This window comes from Tyto alba, unplaced genomic scaffold (assembly GCF_018691265.1).
Source record: "Tyto alba isolate M040663 unplaced genomic scaffold, T.alba_DEE_v4.0 Super-Scaffold_23, whole genome shotgun sequence".
NCBI lineage: Eukaryota > Metazoa > Chordata > Aves > Strigiformes > Tytonidae > Tyto > Tyto alba.
Genome location: NW_024881297.1, coordinates 26,017,085 through 26,042,217, shown reverse-complemented (window position 1 = coordinate 26,042,217; position 25,133 = coordinate 26,017,085). Strand labels below are relative to the sequence as shown.

At 40.4% G+C, this 25,133-nt stretch overlaps 1 protein-coding gene across 3 annotated transcripts in view; it reads left to right on the top strand.

Annotated features, from left to right (window-relative positions):
* Positions 1-661: 661 nt before the first annotated feature.
* Positions 662-25,133, top strand: part of SGMS2 (sphingomyelin synthase 2) — a 38,177-nt gene continuing 13,705 nt past the window's right edge. The window contains exon 1 of one of the 3 annotated variants that reach the window (XM_042796959.1): positions 662-697. The gene's annotated coding sequence lies outside the window, so the exon portion shown is untranslated. The other 2 variants (XM_042796958.1, XM_009965527.3) reach the window with 2 other exon arrangements.

The window sequence follows — 25,133 nt, the reverse complement described above, 5'->3', positions numbered from 1 at the left end:
ATCTTTCTACTTATATAAGTGAAACATTAAGGAGCAAGTACAAAGTTTGTTTTCAACTCTTGCTTTGTCAAACAAAACAACCCAAACCTAAATAACAATAGTCTAAATCATTTTTCCCTTTCCCGCAAGTTTATGAGCTTTAGCAGGGAATATAAATTCCACAAAGCTTCAGCGCTTTTTTTTCCTGAAATAATCCAAGGATATTCTCAATAACTTGTAAACCTTGGGAAAAATAGTTTGGAAAACTTGGTATCTCTTCTCGGCTTTTGGTTATGACAACAGCTAAAACAGCAATTTTTGAGGAATGTAAACTATTTAAAGCACTGGGATCAGGGAAATGGGAAACAATAATCACAGGTTTTGTAAGTGACTCAAATGAGAGTGGCTGGAGGAAACCCCTACCCTTCGGAGATTCTTCAAGCAGTCCCCGGCAGGACAGGCTGTCTTTGGGGACCAGCCTCGCCGAGGACGGTGGCTAGAGGCGGCGGAGGCCCGGGCCGGGCCGGGCCGGGCCGCTCCCTCCCAGGGGCCGGGCCGCTCCCTCCCGCGGGCTGGCTGCCGTAGGCCGCCCGCCTGCCATTGGCCCAGCGCCGCTTCCCGCCTCCTTTGAAAGCCGGAGGAGGGAGGGCGGCCCCGGCGCCTCGGCACTCGAGTGGCGGGGCCGCGGCGGAGCGCCGGCCGCAGCGGGAGGCCGCAGGTAATCCCCGGGGGGGGGGGGGGGGGGCTGACTGCGCTCAGGGGCTTCCCTCGGCAGGGTTGAAGGCGGGTTCAGTTGACTTCAGGGAACTTCACTGAGGTTTCTTTGCACCGGGGTCTGCTCGCACGGTGGTAGCGTTAATCGAAATCATCTAAGTTTGTATGCGAAGTGTAGCGGTGCTTGTTGTGACAGCTTAGTGCTTTATAGTAGGTAGTATTTTTTTTTTTTCTTTGCCTATTTATTTGGGTTCAGCTTCCAGTGAATCGTTAAGGTAGGCTTGCTATCTAAGCAGCTGAACTTGTGGTTTTGCTAGCTGTGATGGTTTATAAACGTGGTTCTTAAGATCCTAACCCCTACAATAATAGGGCAGTACTGTGTGCTTTTGAACTGCGATGCTTATGAAGTAGTAGCGGGAAAACTTGTCTTACAATTTCTTTTGTGCATTATCTTTTCATCTACTTTCCAAAAAATAGTGATATTAATTGTGAACCTATAAAGTAAGCTTTTATCTTCTTCTAAAGCCTTTGGTGAAGAAGAACTAGTGAATTGATTAAGATAATTAGCTGGAGATGTGTCACTGCCAACATGCAGGTAGTTCCAAAATTGTGAAACTTACTGTTGTTATGTGTTAAGTATTTAGCAAGTGTACGCTCATGAATCTTTTCATTAATTGATATTTTACATACATTTGGCTTTAGTGTGTTTTATTCTTTTGCAATTGGATGGGAATAATAAATCATTATGTAGTTACTTCAGTTGTTTCAAGGTAGGAGTATCAACTAGGACCTTCATAGATATAATACAGCTGCTGTGAGAACCAGAGTACAGAATACGTTAGATCTGTATAGAAGTAATTTGAAGGATTACCCCAATTTATATGCTACTTGAAGAAAAAGTAAGGAAGTAGTTTGTGCAGCTATGCTTATGGGGTGCTACAAGACACCTGTGTAAAATACCTATGTATGTTTTCATCTGCCCTTAACATAGCTGTATCAAAGGCTACAAATATGCGTGAATTCATTGGAACGCGTGTGCTTACACAATTCATTAGTTCTGAAACTACTTAGGCTGAGCACAGATATATAGTTCTTCCCTACCAAGTTGTTGCATAGATGTCTGCTATGACTTGGCTACAGAAGTAGACTTTTTCTTGTACTAGTGCTTACTCTGTCTGTAAACTGTAAAGTCAGCTTGAACTAGAAATTCCTATACGGTTCTTGCTTCCCCCCACATAAACCCCATCTTGCAGCTTTAGTTCCGTCCCATGGCAGTCCTAAGCAGGATTCTGCTGGTAGCTGCTTTTGAAAACTGCCTGGGTGTCTCTTTGGAGATAGTCAGAATTTTAATGCACAGGCTGGCTGCGTTCGTTTACTGTTTCCAATAATATCCCTGCTGATCTCATGAAAGGGGAAAAAAATAAACAGTAATGAAAAAGATGTTGGGTTTGTTCCAGCTGAAAGGAACAGTAATTCTTTTTCCTCAAAACTCTTCATCTCTCCCCCCTCCCTCCTGTCTACCTCCCTGGGAGGTGGGAGAGCATGTGACTTGTATGTTGGTCTCCCCATGGAATTTTGTATGTGTGTGAGAGGTTTCTTTTTTCTCATCAAATAAGTCATCATTCCGCAAGTCTTAAATCCTCTCCCTCATAATTCCTGTCTGGAAAGGACTTGCAAATTTAATCTAGTTTAAAGTAATGATCAAGAGATGCGCTGCTAATTCCTCTGCCAAGTTTTGTGACTTCACAAATATGCCACTTGCTCTCAAAAGTTTGATGCTATGCAAGACTTGCAAACAGTAGCTGCCAAATTAGTTACAGACCATCTCCTGCAAGCTGCTCTTTATAGATGTACCTCTGGGCTCAACGGGAGCTCCATGACCAAGTTCTACACTTCCTCAACAGGTCACCTGTGAGGATGGGCTTGTAGAGTTGGATGTGAACTGTAGCCTTGAACAGAGTGAGCTTATGTACTGTTATTTTTTGCTCTCTCAAATGCAGTGCTTCAAAGAATGTTAGTTGAAAGACAGTGTTTCAGCTGACTATTGTATCTAAATAACTTGGAAAAATGCCAGTAACTTTTCCTTTCTTTCCTTTTAACCTTCCTTCCTTAAATGGCTTTTTTTAATTAAAAAAGAGGGGGGCCTCTGTCTAGCATTTGTTGTTATCTATAAGTATGTTTGCCTGTAGATACTTTTTTTTTTTTTAGTCTCATTACTATTTCTATTCTTGAACTGTTACCAGTCAGTCGTCATCCTCTTTGAGTAACATTTTCAAGTAAAACCCAATTCTGCAAAGACTTGTACATATTTAAGTGTATGCATTTAAGCATGTGTATTAATTTTTGTAACCAGTTAAAAGCAAAGAACCTGCTTCACCCATGATACCTCTGCTCTTTTTTCAGATTCAGTTTAAAGGATGCATTTATTACCTAGTTATAGGAATTGGAGGGGGGGGTGTGTCTGGGTGCATTGGAGCAGGCAGTGAAGAATGCTGTGAAATTCCAACAGATTTCTTTGATCCAGCACTACAGGTGTGTGTGTTCACCTGGCAACAGGAACAGCAGTAGTCTGGCTGGGCTGTTTATAGGGTTATAATACACCATTCATGTTAAACCTGCAGGAAGGAAAACTTAAAATCCCAGCCTCCTGTGTGTGCCTGTGTGCCAGCCCCCTGCCTGGCACTATTGGATCAGGGCAGAGTTTCCCTGTCCCACAGAACTATGAGAGTGCAGAAAATGTTTCCACCCTGTGCTGGAATAAAGCAGATTTCCCCCTTCCCCCAAGCTTTTGTGGAAAAAAAAAAAAACAAAGTGTGAGCAACCCAAGCAGAATAGCCAATGGCTGGGTGAAGGGGACTTTCCAGGGCTGTAACAAACACCGGGTCAGGTGCCTTCCTTGAATCCAGGGCTGTGGAGCGGGTGGATGAGTTGACACCTTCTGTCTCTCTCCCTCCCCCCCTCGCCTATCCCATGTTTGTTACACTGGAAGGCTCCCAACAAAATCTGGATTGATGCATAATAATGGAGAACTCTTAAAAACAGAAGGGGGGGGGGGGGCGGGAATCCCTACCTCTCCACCCCGTAAATACAACCCCCCCCCCCCCAAGTCAAATCCGAGGACAGGGTTGGAACGCGTGAGAAGCAGGGGGGCTTCAGTGACCTCCAACCTTCAGTCGAGCAGAGATTCCGGGAAACTAAAATCCGCCGGGAAGCCTCTCCCTGGTGCGGCTGGGGAGGGGCGGGGGGGCCTGTGGGACCCGCGCCGCTGCCACCGGGCTGGCTCCGGCGAGGGGTGGGCAGCCCCTCGTCTCCCAGCTAACGTTTTACGGGTGCAGCGTAGCCGTCGGTACCCCGTTTGGCGAGCTAGCTTAATCATTCCCCCGCGGCAGGGCGGGACGCGTGTGGCCGGCGGAGGAGAAGGCGGCCGCGGGACACGGCCGGTGGATCCGGGGAGGGGGGAGGCCGCGGAAGGGAACCCGGAGCTCCGCAGCGGCCGAGACCTCGCGTACCCCGGAGGAGGTGCCACCCCCGGCGCGGTTAAGGCGGCTCGGCCGCGCCCCGGGAGGAGGCTCCGCCGCTGCCGCCACCGGGCCGGAGCGGAGCCGGGAGCGAGCGGGCGGGGCCGCGCCACCTTTAGCGGCGGGCGGGGGCTCCGCGGAGGTCCTGCCGGTTTTTCTAGCCCGGCCTCCGAATAGCAGCAGCGCCGGGGTGAGTCACTGTTTGGAAATGGAGTGGGCGGCTCTGTGTGTGTGAGCATGAATGATGTCAGGCGGGACCGCGGCGAGCAGGAGATTCGCGGTAAACACGGCGGCGGCCCCCGGCCCGCAGCCGCCCCCCGGCCCCGGCGCTGCTGAGCCGGCGCGGCGGGCGGGGAACCCCCGCGGAGCGTCAGCCTCCGCTGCCGCCCTTAAAGGCGGTCCCTGCGCCCGGGGAGGTGGGGGGAGATCAGGCTGAGGCTGCCGGAGGAGCCAATTGCAGGGGAAGGTAGAGATTGTGGCAAACTTTCTAGCTGCTTCTGCGTGCGGTTGCCTCGGTGGTGGGAGTGTCTGGCCATAAGGAACTGCAAAGCCCAAACCGGAGTGCCGTGAGGCTTCAGAAAAGACTTCCAGCTGCCTTTAAAGGAGGAATTGCCAGCAGTGCGAGCTTTTACCGGTACGGCTGAGTAGGTAAGTTGGGAACGGCACAAGTGGATTAAAAGCCTGGCGTAACACAGACACGCACTTAGAGAACCGCTTTCGCAGAAGACCTCTCCACCTGAACTGGACAGAGACTGGCTAGAGCCGCCCTGCACTTGCAGTCTCTTGCGTTTCTAGAGTATGTATGTTTTACCTGTAAAATAGTCTTAGTTTTACTCTTGAAGAGGCCTCCCTAACTAGGGACGGCACCTGCTGTTTTTGCTTTCTCTTGCAAATGTAATGCATGGAACATACTTAGTTTGCTAGTAAAATTCTGTGTTCTTGATGTGAGTAATGTGTGCATACCATTTAGAGCAGTACCACATACCTCGATGAACAGGAGAGGCCCTCAAAATGCCTGGTTTCAGCTACGGAAGATAAAGGATTACTGTAAGGATCATAATGGCATTGTAAATGTGCATTGCTGTAGGGCTTGTTTGCTTGGGATTTTGTTTTGTGGGTTTCTTGCCTTTTTTTTTTTTTTTCTGTATGCCTGCTCCATTGGGGCCACTCTTAAACTTCCTGAAGTGCAGCCAAACTAAACTTCTTGACTTAGTAGCAGAGTGCATTTCTATTAACATTGCGTGGTTTCTGGCTCAAATTTATCTCAAAATCCTTGTGAAAAGTAGTTAACGCGTACTATTCTGGCAAGATAATAAAACTCTTGGAATACAATGTAGACTAGCTGTTGTTCAGTTGAATCCATTTCTAATATTTTTAATTTATTTTTTAAGACATTAGAATATAAAATACCTATCTGTCCTCAAACCACTTAACAGCTATTAATTTATACACAGTTAATTATGTAGGTGAATGGTTCCGTAGAAGTATTAGCATAAACCAAGCAGGTGCACAGGATTTTCTGAGACAGCAGGCCTTACAGTTTTGGCAAGCTTTACTTGAAGTTGCATTTATTAAATGGTTTGCCTAAAAAACAAACTGCTTTTTAAAATTGTATTTAATGTAGTTGCTTATGTGCATTATTATTTGACAGTTTTTGGAGACTGTATAGTCTCAGATAGTTTTTCTGTGAAACCAGTAACTTTATTTTAATGTAATTTAGATGATCTAGGGCTTAATTTACTAGAAAGGTAAATGTGCTTGAATCCATTTTTTTTTTTTCTTTTGGATAGGTTTTATATTACCTTTCAGTAAAAATTCGTAATCCATGTCTGTTTTTAGAAAAACATATACTTGTGTCTCTGTCCTTTAGAAAAATATTCTTCAGGTGTACCCTTTGTAGTATGTGCAGTCACAAGGGGTATTTGTACAAATCAAAGTGTGTGTGGGGAAACTTCAGGTGAAATTGTAAGGTGACAACAGTTCTATGTAGCTAAAGGCCCCTAATGGGAATGTATAAGTTCACTTCAAGGACAGTACAGAAATCAATGGAGAAATTAAAACTTGAAGAGAGCAAGGATGGATTTTGTTTTTCTACTTTTAGGTTGGTAATCTGAACCTAGAAATATGGTACCCCTAAATTTTAAATATTGAGCCATGGTTGGCATGTTGATAAGCATCTGTTTTTCTGGATCATAAGTGTCTTGTGATTGTAATACTGTAGGACAAAAATGGTAGGGCTTAACAATCCTGTTTTCATGAACTAGTTTTCTTCTCAAATCAAAACTTCATGTTTTAAGTGGACATCAGAATTAATATATGGATGCAGTATTGTGAAAAGCTTCATATTTCCTTATTAGTTAAGAAAAAAAAAAAAACACCACAAAACCCAAACAACCCTCACATACAACATACCTCCCTATCTCTGGGAGAACTGAATAAGAGACTTCATATCTAGTATTTTTCATTCTAAAAAATTGAGAGTTCTTTGTTTACAGTGTATTAGTATACCAAATACAAGTTTGAAGACTGGAAAGTATTGTGATTTTTAATGATTAACAAAATAAAAACAAAATGGAAATAAGTGATGAATTTTAAAAATTAGTAGTTTTTCTTAAGAACCAGGGAACATAAAAGAAGGTTTTTGAAGAAATGGCTCATTACAGTTAAGTCTCGCAGTATAGAAATAGATTTTGAAGATGAAGATATTTGTAACAAAATTGTATGCATCTTCTCTTAGGATTTTTTTTTTCTAATTTTGATGGGCTGTTGGACTTTTGTTTTTTGATGCTGTTTGTGGGGGGTGGACAATACAGACGTTGTGACGTTTTATTTAGTATGGATATGGTATTGCAGTCATCCAAACAGATGCTGGGAAGATTAATGGAACAGTAGGTCCACTGTCTTCAGAGAACTCTGTCTGCTGGGAGAATTGTTTGTACCATGGACACCAATGTCCCTGAAGATGTTGCAGGGACTAAGAATGTCAGGCATCCAGGCACCGCTGTCCTAGCAGATGCTGGAGACCTTAAGAGCTGCTGATGGGAAAGTTTTTATGTAACACCAATAGCTTTGTCTTGTCCATTCTGCACCTGTTTGAATGATATTTCTAAAGTATGTTAAACCCACCTGTTTTAGGGAGGCTTCAGAACTTTAATAACCACAGGTGTCTCCAATATTAGGACACTTGCTTATGCTATCACTCTTTCTCTTCCCCAGGATACCTCTTGTGTGGACATGTGTGTAATATAAAGTAGTTCCTACCAATATAGTTGGTTTTGGAAGTCTACTTTATAGCTGTTGATATGAATTTTAATAGGACTGAACTGTCTACTAAAACTATATCAGCTTCAGAAAAACCTGTTACCATCTAGCTAACACATACAGTAACTGTAATACAAGGGACTTCTGTGCCTTGAGGTCATGCTTATGGTTCCTGAGTAAAACTTGCTACCTTGCTGTGTGTTAAGTGCCTTTCAAAATAAGCAGTGTCAAGCATGGGTCCTCTTGTTGGCAGGCTGATGGTACTAGAAAATATTGAAGCCTAGTCTGCTGTACGGCTTAAGAAATTAAAATAGTTTGTCAGAGTATCTGAAGCTGTTGAGTTAATTATTGCAAATAGAATGGTTCTTAATAAAACAGTGTTCAGGTCTAAATCCTCAAAGAAAATAATTCTTGAGCATGATTACTCAGGAAAACTTCATTGCAGTCACTCTGGAAAGACAGTTTTATAGTGAAAAAGCACCTTTTCAATGTTTAACTTTTGTTTTTCCGGGTAAAATACCTTTTCTCAGATGTATAACCCCCTAGTAAAGGAGAACATCCCATTTGTTTGAAGGTACCTGAACAAAAAAACAGTTGTCTTGCTTTCACTTTCCTCAGTTTTAGGTTGGTTAACTTGCAACTGCCATGTTTAACTTTCAAGGAAGTTCCACTTATTTTTTTTTTGTTTGTTTGTTTACGAAGTTTGTAACAAATTAGCTGCTACTGGAGTGGAACTGAGGCTCCCAAAGGGTGAGCTTTGCTGCTACACAAAGCAGTGTCTTAATAATCCTGGCTTTTAGAGTTACTTGCTACTCCTGTAGTCTTCTATTTCCTTTTGTCTAAATCTTCAGATTTCCTTAGGCTGAACTTACTGGGATCCTGTGCAGTGCAGTAAGCTTCACACTAAGCTCTGCGGTGTTTTCATGTGTCTGTGGTTACTGATGCAAAGTGGACTAGGGATGTATATCTCTTCTACCTTGAGAAAAGATGGTGAGCCTCTTGGGTGCAGTACTGAATGTTTTGTTAAGTTGCATCAGCTTAATGTGGGTGACTGAAGCTGAACTGTTGCAAAGCACTTGCAGACACTTCTGTTCAAGAATGGCTAAATTTGAAATGAATTTGTTCAAGATGATTTTTTTGATTTATCAGTAATCTGGAATCTTAAATGGAGCAGGTAGAGTTAAATACAGTTCCTTAGATAAGATGTAAGCATATCATGCATGGCTGAAACTGAGTAGAAACGTTGGGAGTACAAATAACGATTAAATGTGTATCTGCAATTACAGTGATGTTACTTTGATGGTAAAAGAGATGGACATCATGAGAGGAATTGATCAAAGCAAGCAAAACAAAACCGGGAAGCTAAATATATTCAAGCTGTTTGTTCTAATCGCTATCTGAGAATTTACAAACTGTCTGCAGCAATTTGTAATCACTGTTTTTTCAGAAACTCCCCAGGCAGTTGGTAATGTTCTTAGTGAAATATGATGTTTGAGGCAGCCTTACCTGTTGCTGGTCATAAACCAGTGTGTTCTATGTAAAGTTATGTAGCTTTTATTCATTTAGGACAGAAGATCTTTTTGCCTAGTGTCTCTGATACCTTAGGCCCAGTCTTGCTACTTTGTAAACTCAAACATTCTAAGAACTAAGATTTAAGTGCTAATATGGGTTAAATCACACTAGTATGATAATTCAGTTTTTGTCCTTATGCAAGTTCTGATGGCAAAGTGTCATTGAGCTAGCAAAATTCACTGGAATTTGCATCTGTCAAGTGTAATTTATGGGAGGAGTTTCTTGTGTTTAATTGCAGATCTCTGGTGTTCATGCCTCTAATACGAGAACTTAAATTTGGTTTGTTGGTTTTTAAAATCTTGGTTAACTGTAAAATAAGCAGGAGTTGGTAGCCCTATCAGAGTGCAGGAATCTGTCCAGCCTCAAAGAACAAGCCTCTGGCAGAGTCTGTCTAGAACCTGGATCTTGTAAGACCCAGTTTAAAGCCTGAAGCAAAAGGCAATGGTTTTCCTTTATTGAAGTGTTACTGCAAGTGTTTTGGCATGTATTACCTCCCCAATATATCTTCAATAGAACGCTTACATCTGTGAAAGTCCTTCAAGAAGTCACCTGCTCTCACTGACTGTTTTTTCCTGTTGAAATATGTTTGCATTTCTTAGTTTTCTGTCTAGAGCTTTTATTCTGATTAGCCTCCTAGGATCTTGAACTGTGTGATGAGTGCTGAATGACTCCCCACAACAAGTTTCGGTTCTGTGAAGTGTATGTAACAGTGACAAAATGTTTACTTATCTACACACCCAAGTTCCTGCTTACATTTACTCTAGTGCTGGACAGTTGGTTAGTGGAGCAGACCTAAATAAGTAGACAGTCTCCTTATTTAGGTGACGTAATTTGTTACAGAGAAACAGCAGTAGAGGTCATGCCTCATAATAATTAATTCTGTCTTTCGTATGAAGGGCACAATGTAATCCTATAGCTTGCTGATAGTTATAATATACAGTAATTACAGCTCATCCTATTTTTAAAAAATTTTATTTTTTTACTTCCCTCACATCAACCTTGTAATGGGAAACAGCACTTTGTGTTTGTAGATGCTCTGTAAGGGTGCCGAATACCACTGCCCATGTCTTGATTTGAGACTGAACACAGACTGTGTTGAAGCAAACTGTTCCCATCACTGCTGCTGCCTCAAAAGGACATTTTAAAAACCGGAATGCTGTCTTACTGTCTAAAAATGTGATTAATGTAGAATTCTGTTTCATCCTTTGCTAGTTATTCTGGTTCAAATTTATGTATTACAACTTCAATATAAAACCAAAATCATTTAAACTGAGATTTTGAAAGCTAATTTTTTTTTGGTTTATGCTGAAAGAAATGAATTGCTATGGATCTACTTTGGATTAATTCATACTTAATAGCTTTTCTGGTAATTTACCCATTTCAGGAAGGTATAGAAAGTATTAGTATGTTGTAGCTTAAAGAGTTAATTTATGTCACTTTTAGTTCCTGTGTATTAGGAGAGTGAAAAATTTCTTACCAAAGCTTGTGGGTTTTCCTATTTTCATAACACTGTACTAATCTGTAAGGATGCTATTTAGGAGTTCTTTACAGTGCCATTCTCAGAAGCATGAACTTGTCTTCATTCGATTTCACTCTGATTTCATATGTGATTTTGAGTGTGTCTCTTCACAAGATTTCATTCCTGTTTTCTGGCATACCACCTTGGTCTTGTTAGAGGCTCATTATGAACACAAAATTTGGCTCTATTTAATGAGTAACAAGGCTGGTTTAAGACACTTGCTCAGCTGCAGTTATTGAAGTGCAGATGATGAATCTGCTGTGATTTCACACAATGGTTATGTTTCACTGCATATGTATACTCTGCATGCAGCTGAAGGGAGTGATTTTGAAATTTTCAGAAAAACCCAAACAACTCTACTTGATGTGCAGAATGTGCCAGAAAGCTAAAGGTGTCCCTCCAAAGTGAAGTTGTGTTTCTTTCTATCCTGTGAGAAAGAGGATTGACTCGATTAGTGTGAATCCTGTATTGACGATTAAAAGCAATCATGCACTAAAATAGAAAACCAACTCTTTTCAGTGTTTTTGTTTTCCTAGAAATATGTTAACTTCCATGATGGACTTCAGTCTTGAGAGGAAGGACTGTGTCATCCTGTTTGGCTCTGAGGCAAGAACTATTAAAGTTTTGCTCCTTCTAAGGTGCCATAATGAACTTGGAAGTTAATATGAAGACAACTTACTGAAGAGTTGAGTGTTACTGGTTTAAACTTCTGTCTGCTGTAGTGATTGTATCCGGAATTTGCAGATGCTATTTAAAATTCATCATTTCAGCAGTATTTACCACCATGGAATGGAATTCTACATGTGCTATACAGCTGAATGGCAACCTCTCTCCACTGAGGATAACTTTTTTTTTGTGGTAATCATGGTCATTAGTTTCCTCTGTGCTGTTCTTGAAAATTGGCTTAGCTGTTTTCATATGCACAAGCAGGCATAAGTATTATAAGAAGTAATTTCTTCTGTGTAGAGCAACTAGTCTGTGTAAAGAAGGGTGGAATAATGTGTATGGTAAGTCAGTAACTTGTACTGACTTCTAAAAGTTAGAAAGATGGATGAAATACATAACAGCTGACCAACTACTGGATGAGGCACAATGCCTGTCAGACATCAAAGTTAAAGTAGTTGGGCTAAAGAAATTTTCAGCTCTAACAAAAATCTAGATCATTACACTTCTTGCTTTAATAGTGTTTTTCATTGATATTTAGTGTTTCTATTTTTTTAAAAAAGCATAATTCACAGGTTGCAGGCAGTTTACAGTTTCCTATGTACCCTGCTTTCTAGTCATTGGACAGTTTGAACAAGGTAAGTAGCTGCAGGATGAATGTTCCCATAAACAGTTTCTATTTTTTTTTTTCTTAATTTGGGCTTAGAGAAAGTTTATTTTAAAATCTTAAGCATCATAGGGTTTGGACTAAACTTCAGCTCTCTTACATCTGAGGAGCTTGGTGCTGAATGACTGAAGTCAGAATGGGACACTATTCCCTCCCTAAGTCCTGGAGTGCAGAGAAGAGTTACAGGAAAGCAGGAGCTCTCTGTTCTATTGTGCTTCATTAACGGCAAACGCTAGAACTATGTTCTTTTACCTTATCCACAACTTTTTTTGAGTGTGCATGCATGTGCGCTTTCTTCCTATTCTCCCCCTGCATCCTGTTGTAGTGAAATCGGACACAAAGCTTTTAGCACTGCAAGCCTTTCTAGAACACGTATTTAAGGCAACGCAGTTAGTCAAAATTTGACTGATGCATGTAATATGCAGAAAAGGTTGGAGGTTATCACAGTCTGTATTGCAATTAAAGACACTTACAGAAGTATTGTACTTAGGCCTCATGTAATTTGCTTGAAGAACTACCATCTTGATTAATCTTCCACAACACCCACTATTACAGAAATGTTTACTCTGGTTTGTAATGGTTTGTACTACTCGGCAGGTGTTAGACTGATATTATGTAGCTTATGATTTGGTTACACATTGCTGGAAATAGAACATGAAAAATCTACTTACACATGCATTTATAGTGATGTTGTATAGTGTTTTCAATTAGAATCAGGTTACAAGCCTTTCTCCTTTCATCAGAAGGCTTGTAAACTGCAGGACACAGTATTTTTGTTGTATGTTTGTAATAGCATGATTCAGTAGAGTAAAAGACAGTGAACAGAAAATGTATTGTTATTTAGGATGACTTTTTTGTCTTGTTGTCATTATGACTGTTCTAAAACACTCTTGTTTCCACACCTCTCATGGCCTCTTTTCATGAGTTCTGTACATCTAGGACAGTTCATAGAGTTATAGAGCAAAGGCAGCCTCTGCTTCCTTTTTTTTTTTTTTCCCCCCAGTGCTGTGTCACTTCATAATTCCAGGTATGTGAATTGGAAGTATGTGTACATCTACAAAACCTCTCCACTACTTTTAGTTTAGAATTTCTTGGGCATTGTTTGAACTATGAAGTGGCTGCTGCTTGTTTCCTTGATAAATCGCAACATCTTTGACACAATTGTCTTGGGAGCAAAATGTCAGACTTAGCCTGAGGGAACAGCTTGAAATGCTTCACCCAAAGCAAGTCTGTTTGGGGAGGTAAAGGCATGTAGGCCATATGTGCTCATGATTTGACCTATACCTTATAGTTCGAGACCTTCTTGAGGAGATTAATCAGTTTTGGCCTAATGTTCAATGTGCAGCCTCATGTAACTTAAGTTTAACCTTGTCTGAGAGGACCTTTTTGTCTGTGTTTACCTCTTAGCCAGGCAGCACGTATCGAGTGATTGCCCATGAACTATGTGTGCAGGTAATCAAGCTATATTTCAAAGAAATCTTCACATTGGTACAGGTCAAACATCATAGACCCTCTTCCTAACAGTTCAAAATGGAGTTAGCACTTTAGAAGTAGTATGTAGGTGTGAGCACCCTCTTGTTTTTTGCCATTCTGCCTCTTATATATGTGGTGAAAATGGTTCATATAGTTAAACTGAATAATAATTTGTTTCCTAGGGTTTTTTGGTTCTGGTGGTGTTGCAGTTTGGTTTTTTTTTGGTCAGTTTTTTTAATTGCTGTCTGTGAAGTCCTCACTTTAGCTCAAATGTTGAGGGTTAAGTTCTTGCTGGAAAGTGTCTTGGTATGTGTGTGTGAGTATTCAGTATTCTGGTACCTGAACATGCTAAAGGAATTTTACTGTGCATTCTGACCCTGCACTCCAGGTGAGTGCTCTGTCTCATTCCTTTGCAGTGGAAGAGATCACAGCTTGTGCCCTCATAGGGCTTGTGCTGTTGCTCTGTAGAAGCAGAGTTGAATAGGTTTCAACTCTGTCCAAACCTGTTTAATAAATCTTATTGTTGGACCCGAGGAAGCTTTGGGAAGTTGTGTGCTTTCTCTGAATAGTCCTTTTTAGACTAGGATAGTTAATTACACTGTTGGAATTGAACTGTTGCAGAGTTGAAGATAATAGAACTTTTTTTGGAGCATATGCTTTAGTATAGCTATCCTAGGAATGTAGGAAGAAACATTTTTGGCTTTGGAAGATATCTGTACTCTAAAGATGCGACACTCCTACTTATGGCCTGTGCATCTGAGTATTCAATATTTAAGGCATCACAGAATGTGCATTATTTTAAAATGAAATCAGATTTGCTCAGTGGCTGGATGTAGTTTTCAGGCTGACTTGTTTCCCAGTCTTTGTGGTAATACTAACAATACTACATAGAAAACCTGTTCCTTGTGTGTTCTTTGTCTTGAGTGAGGTACTGAATGATGGGAACTCCTCTGGGAAGTTTTAGGAAGTGATCATATATCTGCTGTAAGGCATAGGTCCTGCTTTCTGAAGGACATAATCAGTGAGATACTAACTCAGTTGATATCTTATGCCAGAGCAGCACTTTGCATTCCTTGTGGTATAAAGATTTTTTTTTTTAGACAGCTCCTTTAATCTCTTTTCATATGTGCATACTATTAAAAGAGCTTCTGGTTATTAAAAAAAAAAAAAAATCCAGCAGAAGATGATTTCAACTTCTTAAAAGTCAAAGTATTAGGAAGAGGGGAAAAAAGCATTAGCTTGGGGACTTTAGGTAAATTCCTTATGTTCTTTCTTAAAACAACAAAAAACACCCTACACATGTGTAACTTATGATCCACTTGGTTTATACAGAAATACAGTGGAGATAACTGTACTTCATGCAGTTAAAGAAAATCAACATTGACCTGTAATATAAGCTAAAATTACATGGCCTAGACTATTTGCATGAGCTAACTCTAATTATTGCTGCACTGAAGGGAATGGATCAGTTTAACATGGGGTGGAATTTGCTGGTATGCCAGCCTGACTTCTTCCAGCTAAATAAAAGATGACCTTCTGAGTTGCAGCTTGTATGGCAAGTCCTGAACCAGCTCCATCATTATATCTTGTCTTGATCAAGTAGTTTTAAGAGTTTGCATGAGCTGGGATTAGTGTAGAATGGTTCAGACCACCTTTTTGGGCTGCTCTAGCTGTCATTAGTATCTTAGTATAACTCAGATGTTAGGGTTGTAGCCTAATGTACCTGAGTCTTTTGTTTTCTTCCTAATTGGGTTGCGTTAGTCTGGAGGGTTTTTGTGTCTCTCTTTTGCGGTCCTGTAATTGGTGAAGGTGTTGTTTATGAGGCAGTATCTGTCATGCAAGGCATAGTATTCATATGTTTAATATTGTCCTTGTCATGTTGGGAGGTAGAGTGTTATCTTCTATGCTTCAGTTATGCAGCTATGAAATTGTAAAGTTATCTACGTTTTATAGTGACTATAAAGTCAAATTGTCCTGGTTGACCTTCTAGATTAAGTCCTGCTGAGACTTCCTTTGTGCCCTTTGCTGTCTCTCTAGAATAGATGTGAGTTCTTAGGGTAGTGTTGGCGCCACTGATACTTGGATGTGCTGTCCTACTCCTGGCAAGATGATACTCTCTGTGAGGAGAGTAGTTAAGAGCAAATGCATGTGCAGTGCCTCTAGCTGCGAAATGGCCATGCAGCAGCAGTTCCCAGAACAGCTGATTTTAGCAGAGGCAAGATTCTGCAAGCCCTTGTGCTGGCCTGTGTTTAGCTAGGTAGGCACCTTAACAAGTGGCTGTATCACTGTAGTGCTGTGTTGATGAAAGCTCTTGCAATCCAAGCCACTACAGTATGTAGCTTTCAAGTTATGCTCTAGACAATAATTCTCTTGGATTGCCAGTTTGCCCTGGAGTTAGAAGGTCACTTCTAAAACCAGTACGTGAACTGTCCTTGCTGGTACATGCAAAACTCTTTTGGCATGATTGGTATTTTTGAGGAAGATTCGTGCAGGAAAACAGCAAAAATAGCAATATATAATCAGTTACCCGTCTTCATGAGAAGACACCAGTTGGTATACCAGAATAATTGTTTTTACTGTGCCCTGATTTTGCAGAGTTCTCTATTTTCTTCTTTTAAAACTGATTACACTACTTCCAGTTGAACATTTAGTTCTTTCCTTAGACATTTGTATCTAACCACATGAAATTAGTTGATTCACCACCACTTATTTACTGTATACCATGGTTACTTAGCACACATTCACAACACCACTGGTCTTGGTGAGTCTAGAGATGAGGCTTTTACTCTCTTTAATAGTTTTGTCAGATGTTCTGGCTGATGCAGTGTGTTTTGAGGGGAACTGTTTATAGAATCTGCTTGTCACCTTGTAGTTAGTCTTTTCACATGTCAGTCTGACACCTCTTTATGTCTTCCCTTTCCCAATCAGTGTGTATATATAGATGTCTGGCTGGACATGGGATAAGAATGCTTTAAAATGCTTTCTATTTACAAAGAAGTATCAAGAGCTCTAGGATCTTACATGAAAATGTGACCAAGAACTATGACATACATTTGGAAATAACTTTTTCTAAATGTCCTTTCTGAAACATCTTGTTTGATCACATGTTATTTTCTGCCCCCACCCCTCCACCCTATTGAAGTTTATCATGGACAGTATAACAAATGACAGAACTGGACTTGGGTTCCAGCTTGTGTTTTTTACTGTGGAAATAGTATCTTGACTCAATTAAAAGTGATAATAGTGTTACTGTTCAAGTCTTTAAACAAAGAAATGGAAAAGAAACAATATTTACCTGCAGCACACTGTGCAACTGATACAAATGCCATTTAGGAGATAGGTTCAATGGCCAGCTTGTATTTCCACCTCCTATTCATGCTTGATTAGTTTGATCATTTATTTTCCTGTACTTCTAAAGGTAACAGGTTCAGTGATGACCGGAAACCTCCCTTGGGTATAACGGGTAGCTCAGTGGAAGTTGCTACCTGAGGTATGTGGTACTGTGTATTATAAAAGCATTTGATGTAGATTCAGAGTAACCTCAGTATATTTGCACCAGATTTTACCAATTGGTAGGATAAGATTATTAATTTCATTTGTAGCTTTTTAGTTATGCTGTGTGTGCATAGACAGGATGTAGATGTTACAAAACAGTTGTCTAATGCTGTCATGACAGAATCTAATGATGGCTTTTCTAGGAGCAACGCTGAAGATGGTACTGTTTTCTTGCAGAGAGTTTTAATCTTGCAGTTTTAGTAAATGGGAATTTGGGATGAGCATTACTAACTTTGGTTTTTAAATGCTTTCTGACTAACCTGGTTCTTCAATTCCCTTTTATAAGCTTTATAAAATCAATAAACTTCTCAGACTATTAGGTGAGAAGGGGAAGAAGAATTAAAGGGTTGTTGTGAATAGTAAAAGCCTCTATGTTGACCCTTATGAGAAGCTTGGCATACAATGATTTCATTATTGCAGTGATGTTCAACACAGCATCGTAAAAGGCTAGAGGATAGAAAATATTTCTTAAACAAAGGCTACAGTTTAGCAGGGATTAATTTGGAGACATTTAGTTAGGTACTGAGGTAATTAGTAGGTCTGTGAGGGGCAGTAAAAATACATTAGTAGTATTCTTGATCTCTTCTGACCTATGGGATGAAGCTCAAATGGAGATAGCAGAATATCTGGGAAAAGTATTACAAAAAGAATTTGGATGATAGTTATAATTTTCTCCTGCTGTCCTACTGTTACCGTCCTCTTAAAACTTTATTTGACCATTATACTCAGTGTTGTGGGGAGATAGCGTGCCATGCAGGAGAAGAGAGAATTCTAAGCAAATGTGTTTTGTTCATCAATCTGGCAGAAACAAAAATGAAGGAAGTGTTGAAGTGCATAGTACTTAAGTGTTTAGCATTTAAAGCTAAACAGTGTCTTCTTCCCTGACAAATTAAATAATATAAAAAGGAAATGTTTCTTCTTGTCAGCATAATGTGGAAAGTATTTTCTTTTATTAATAGAAAATCTTGAGCTAATGGAACATTTGAGAATGTTTAAGGAAGACCATGGGACTGAATTGGAATCTTAGGTTGTGATGACTTTTTTTAACAGTTTTAACTTTGTAGTGCTTATACCTGATGGGTAGAATTTCAGTGAAAAACACAGTTATATATAGGAAACTTGATTTAATTTTGATTATTGTGAACTGGAAGCTTGAATAATATATTATAAGAGGATTCTGTGCTGTAGTTCTAATTCCCTACATAAACATTTATGTGGGTTGGTAGTCATATGGCAGTCACTGAAATTGTTCAGTAGTTTTAACTTCTTGGTGTTAGAATTAAACTTAACTGGTTTTACTCCTGAATGTGTCATGAAAAGCTGCAGAAAATAAAAGTGAGGGGGAAACAAATACTCAGTGTGTGAGCTGGATGTAGATTTGGGTGTCTGAGCCTATGAACAAACAGCTTGAAAGAGGTATGAGTATTCCCATTGCTATTTTACTGGGGATGTTGGTTGTGATGCGAGAGCCTTATGCTGTTGCTGCTTGGTGGTAGGTGAGGCTGGGAACTAGTGATTGTGGCAGGAAGGTGGAGGGGAAGACCAAAATAGTGGAGCAGGTCATGTTTCATGATCAGCTTCAGCCAAAATGTGTGTTTACTATCAATGATAGAGGACGTGTTGTGTCTGTATCATCACTCTTAACTAATATTCATGCAGCTTTCCAAGCAGCTACATCAGAGTTGAGTAAGCTGAAAACTATCTAGGAGCTTTAAGGCGGAGAGAGGAGAAGGTATTCCATGACTCTTTCCTCATTAGTTTGACAGTGTGTAGGGTGCTAGATTTTTCAGTGTTGTCACGGAGAGTAAAGACATCAGGATAGCACTCTCTCCATCCCCCTAATGTCTGTATGTGACTTCTGTTAAATGTGAGTTATCAGGCGTCTTTCTTCAATGGTTAGGTGAGGATTACTGTTAATGGTTGTCTCTCTTATATGCCTTGCAAGGACTACTGTCTGTATGTGACTTTTCTTAAATGTGAGTTATGAGGTATGAACCTCTGAGTATACTTAAGTGCTGAAGTAGCTTTTGTCTGGGTTGTACAACTTGTGCATGTATTCCTTATTTTACGACATTAGCAGGTAATAAGTACGCTGCAGATTTAAGCAGTTAATGTCCTCTCACTTTAAACTTTCAGGAGAAGGGTTCTTACAGGAAATATTTGGGAACACTCTCATAAATGTGACCTCTTATTTTGGAGTTGGCACTGCTACTTTTTGGGAGTAGCACAGGGGAAAAATTTGACAGGCATTATCTTCTTGATAATTACCCAAGTATTTTTAGGGTGTATCACTGATAAATATACTCTAAGTATGTGACTTCCTCTTCTAGCTTCCTGGTGGCTGATAAGCTGTAGCAGAGTCACTTTAAAGCACACATTAGTCACTGTAATTCCTCACTGCCCTGTACTGAAAGTGGTGACTAATCTCCGGGTCTAACTTTCCATTATGAAGTGCAACCTTTACCCTCGGTAACTAGGTGGAGGATTTCACAAAACAGTCTAAAACATTCCTGCCTTCTGTGTCAGGGACCCCAGCCCCACAGCCAGTCATCTGCAACTTTTGTGTGAGTCAGAAAAGGTGTGGGGCATCGGACCTGCTGCTAGGCTCTTAACAAATACTTAAACTTTGCTGTCTCTTTGAGAAGAGTCTTGCTTTGAATAGTGGTTCTTCAACAGTGTCTGCAGCGCTATAGCAGAATGAAAGCAGTTAGCAGTGAGAAGTCTGAGAAGCTCAGGTAGCAAACCTGCATAAAAGCCTGATGATCCAGAGGCTTCATTTGGCACTCTTTTAGAATTATTCTGCCTGACAAGACTGAGGTAGTACAGTGACGTCCACTCTTCGTAGAATGTTTATAATAGTAATGTTTAATGAATGGAAAAAAGGATGTAAGCCCAACATTTCTGTGCAATGTTAGAAAATATGCAATGTTAGAGCACCTTTTTTGCTTTTATTCAAAAGCAGCTGATTGAGAGCTTAAGTATCAATTTGGGTTAGTAGACTTTTCTGTCCAGATATGAAATACCTGAACAGGCTCATCTTGGAGAGGATGGATTAAGTAGGAAGAAGACTTATTCTTCATCTAGTTTTTTTGGAGTGAGGCAGTTCAGGGAATCTTTAACCTGTTGGGAAAAGATCAATATTTCTTCCGACACTGTTGAAAAGGGATTTAGCAATGTGCATTGGCAGTGAAGGCAGCCAGCACTATCCTGAGCTGTATTTAATAGGAGCAGAGCCAGTATTTATAAGGCAGTGATTATTCATCTACTCAGCACTTCGTAGCTGTATCTAGAATACTGTCTGGTTTTGGGTCCTTGATCCACGAAAAACATAAATTGGAAGCAAGCCCAGTGAAGTGTCGAGGTGGTCAGGGGGCTGGAGCACTAGACCTGTCAGGGAAGTCTGGGAGAGCTGGGTTGCTTCAGCCTGAAGAAAAGAAGGCTCAGGGGGCCTTAACAACAGCCCCTTTGTACCTAGGCGGAGGTCATCAGGAACATCGGGGCGAGGCTCTTCACAGTGGTGGGAGGATGAGAGACCAAGAGCATAATTTCTAATAAGAAGTAGATTTGAAAAAAAATTAAAAAAAAAAAAAGCCCACAAATTTTCATTGCAAGAACAGCCACGCAGTAGAGCAGGCTGCCTGGAGAGGTGGTGTATCTTTGGAGGTGTTACAGCTGGATGAAGCACTGAGCAACCTAATCTGATGTCATTGCTGATCCTGGCCGGCGGCCTAGAGACCTGGAGCTTCTTCTAACCTGAATTATTCCGTTAGTGCTTCTGATTCTACAGATATGATTCTAACCATCCTTAAAAGCTTTGTTTTGGGAAAGACTGTTAACCTATAAATAAAACTGTCTGTCTTGATGTTGTATTCATGTGGATTATTGCCAGAATGAGTTACTCTAGCACTAAAAGATGACAAATAATTGTCATTTAACAGATATTGTGACCTTGGTTCTTAAAAGATAAGATTAAATAACCAGGAGGAAAATCTAAGTCTGCCATGGTGTCAGTACATGAAGCACCTTTAAAGGGCATCAAACTCTTAATTACCAAATATGAGCCTTTGGAGTCTGGGGACCAAACAGTTGAAGAGTTTGGAGATGCCCTCACATGATTAAGGCAAACGTACTCAGCAGTGTTAAGAATGATAAAAGAGCTCAAATAGACCTTCTTTTTTCTTGCTTAGGTAGTCACTGGGGTCCTGGTGAGTGCTCTTAAGGAAAAAAATTCCATCTATTATATTATAATCTACTTGTTTACACATATGTGGGTGTGAATATTTTTTTGTACTTTTTAGAACATACTGTCTCAGAAACCTGGCACTGCTGTGGAACACACTAAGTACTAAACACCAGGAAAATGAAAACTAATATCCTTCTTACTATTAAGAGGCATGAAGAAACAGAATTCCACAGAACTGGTAAAACTTGGATTGTGCAAATAGATAACTAGGAACCTTGAAGCTTTTCCCCCCTCTCTGGGTAAATGTAGGGATTTAGTCTGTAGAAGACAGCTTCTGTTGGTACATTAGTAATCATAAGTGAGAGAATTGCAAAATCCCTTACTCAAGATATAGAGGGAGTATCTGCTGTACTACTGAAAATAATTTTATATGGGGTAAGCAGTTAATGCTTTTTATGGAAATTGAAATTTATTTCCAGTGTGACAATATGATGATGATCTCAGTTCTGAGAGCATTTGAATGAACAGTACTTCTGTAATAGAGTTTTATCTTACTTGCACTTCTTTAGCATCACATGAGCAAGAAACGTGTTGGCAGTCTGTTTGAGAATGTAGATAAACTTGTAAGTTTTAGATAAACTGCAGTTCACTTGGTGCCTGCATTTATATATTGTAAGCATAAACATTGTATAGCTGAGATGAACACAGCTCTGCAAATACTTATATTGTAGGGAAATAGAAATGATAAGCAAACCTATTAGTCTTCTTTCTGCATACCTAAATGTCCTTTGCTCAGATCTGGTTTAGCAGCTGTTTTCTGGTTGGTTTTGGTTTTTTTTTTCCTTTTTTTTTTCCCCTCACAACTTATTGTGAGGCATACATAGAGTGTGGAAGAGGGATACTATAAAAACAGAGATCTGGAATGTTTTTAAAAATGAGAAAAGAACCCTCAAAAGTCAGTTTTTAATTGCTGTCAAGGTAGCAAAGTTCCCAGTTTCCTTTCTCGTTCTGGTCCCATAGGTGGTTCTAAAAATTTGACTGAAGAAAATACAAGCTAGCTAACAGTTGTTTACTGCTGGCTGGGATATAGATAACAATATGATACTATAACTTTCTCTTGTTAACTCTAGTTTTCTAATTCTTTTTCTCCAGTACTTTATTTACAGACACTTTTTCTGCAACTACCAAATAGAGGAATATATTACAGTTGTACCAAGTGTTTGAGCCAACCTTAACAAAAGTGAATGAGGTTTAAAAATACTACTGCCTAGAAAGCTTCTTCATCCTGTGTACAAGTATTTAGCTTTCCTTAATGTCAGAGGAGATCGGTTTTACTGGCTTGGACTCTCTTGTTCCAATATTATTGTTGATAGTTGGAACAGCAGATTAAGAGCTATTTATATGGAAGGCCTCTCCAAATCTGGACTATTCAGTCCTTGATAAATTATAGAAGTTAAAATAACTTAAGAAATGTTGCTGAAGTTCCAAATACTGGACAAGAAACACCAATTGTGAGCTAACTTTATGGGAAAGTGACCTTTATGTAAAAAGCAGATGACTAACAAGCTAAATAAAACTGTTTGTTCTTAAATTCTAGTATAAAGAGCCAAATGTAGACATGCTTTCTTACACTTGTCTCAAAGCTTGTACCCCCAGTCAACTATTTTCTTTTGAATGACAGTCAGATGGAGATGTAGAAAACTAAAGGAGCTACTTGCATGGGAGCAAGTAGAAGCACAGGCTAAACAGTTAGGACCCCTGCACTTTTTGCATCTTTTTCACTGTTAAGGTTTTCCTTGAAATATGTTGTTCCTTGTGACAATTATGACTTCTGCTGTAATATTGCTGTTTAAGAAGCTCTGCTTGTTGATGAGGGACCATGCTTACTCGAGAAGGTATAGAAGTGGTTCCAAAAAGAAAACTTGTTCCTAAAACCTGTGTGTATCCCTCGCAGGAATTTTATTTATCCTTTTAGGTTACCTGGCTGATTTTGTGTAGATCTTGGAGACTTCCCCAGTGGATGTTCCGGAGCTTAGGGCAATTAGGTTGGATTTTTCAGACCCTAGGTGTTGGCAAGATAGCTAGGTGTGAGCATTGATGTGTGATTACTGAAAAAGTCTAAGGCTTACTACTAGGTAGTTTATGGGCATCTCCTATTTTTGATATGGGGGCACTCCAGGATCAACAAAAGAAGCAGTAGGATATTTTACCTAAATTAACATAAGGACAACACGGAAGCTAAAAGGAACACAACCTCCATGGGGACTTGGATGGATATGTGAATTGGGGTCAGGAAGGTGGCAGAAAAACCTATGTACTTCTGGGGAGTCGCTGGTGCAGCCTGTAGCAGGGGATGATTAGGCTGTTGGTGCTGAGTATCTTTCTTCTCTGGCCAGTCAGATTGGCAGCGAGGGACTGACAGCTTCAAGCGGAGTGTCTGACTTTCTTCAATAGGGTTTCTGTTTTCTTTTAGAATATAGGAGAAACAGGTTGAAAAGACACTATAGAGGAAAGCCTCTGTCTTATTACAAGTCACTGATCAGATGATATTTAGCACCTTGAACTATCAATGTAAACAAAGGTTTGACCACAGTATGCACTCTGCTTGAAATAATCTTGATGAGCCATCAGAAAGGGTAGAACAATATGCCTTACAATCCATTTGAAAGTACCAGGAAGGAAGACAAATTTTTCCTGCAAGGTGTAGGTATAACTGCTTTGCTTAGTTAGTAGAAAAACCTGAGTGCTACTCTACTTGTAGGTTGTTAGGTTATTGTTCGTCTGTAGTTCAGATGATCTTTGATCTTTAAAGCTTACTTGGATGTCATTAAATACCTGAAAATAAAGTATTCCTTTTCCTTACTAGTGGCTTTAGGTATTTGTTGAGAAGAGAAGGAAATAACAAGGGTTACTACTTACTATGGTGCTCTCTGTTTTTCAGTAAATGTATAATTCTAAAAATGTTTGAGTTGCGCAGGATATAAAAACTTACCCAGTTTTGCTGATCTCTACACCAGTGACCGCTATGTTTAACATCGTGTTGAGACGAAGAGTCTTGATTTAGTAGATGCATGCTAGGTAGACTTGTGTTCCAAAGCTTAAACAATTAGACAGGTTCAGATTTTTTTCTGGATAGTCACTTAAGCATTCTGTTGTACACTTAGGTCCTGGGTTCAGCTAGGATAGAGTTAATTTTCACAAGAACCTGGGAGGGGACACAGCTAGGATAGCTGACTTAAACTAGCCAAGGGGTTATTTGATACCATATGACATCATGCTCAGTGTAGAGAGAGATAACTGATGTCAAGTACATGGACTTGTGCAAAACACTTGACACTGTCCTGCACAATATCCTTGTCTCTAAATTGGAGAGATGTGGATTTGACAGGTGGACCACTTGGTGGAATTGGCTGGATGGTCACACTCAAAGAGTTGCAGTCAACATCTCAATGTCCAAGTGGAGACCAATGATGAGTGGCATTCCTCAGGGAACAAAGATGCTGTTCAACATCTTTGTCGATGACATGGACAGTGGGATTGAGGGCGCCCTCAGCAAATTTGCCAACAACACCAAGCTGTGTGGTGTGGTCAACATGCTGGAGGGAAGAGACGTCATCCAGAGGGACGTGGACAGGATTAAGAAGTGGGCCTGTGTGAACCTCATGAAGTTCAACAAGGCCAAGTGCAAGGTCCTGCATATGGGTCAGGGCAATCCCAAGAACAAATAAAGGCTGGGTGATCAGTGGACTGAGAGCAGCCCTGCAGAGAAGGATTTGGGGGTAGTGGTGGATGGAAAACTGCCTGTGAACCAACAATGTGTGCTCACAGCCCAGAAAGTCAGCCGTATCCTGGGCTGCATCAAGAGAAATGTGGCCAGCAGGTCGAGGGAGGGGATTCTCCCTGTCTGCTTTGGTGATACCCCACCTGCAGTGCTGTGTCCAGCTCTGGGGCTGCCAGCATGAGGAGGACATGGCCATGTTGCAGTAGCTCCAGAGGATGTCACAAAGATGATCAGGAGGCTGGAGCACC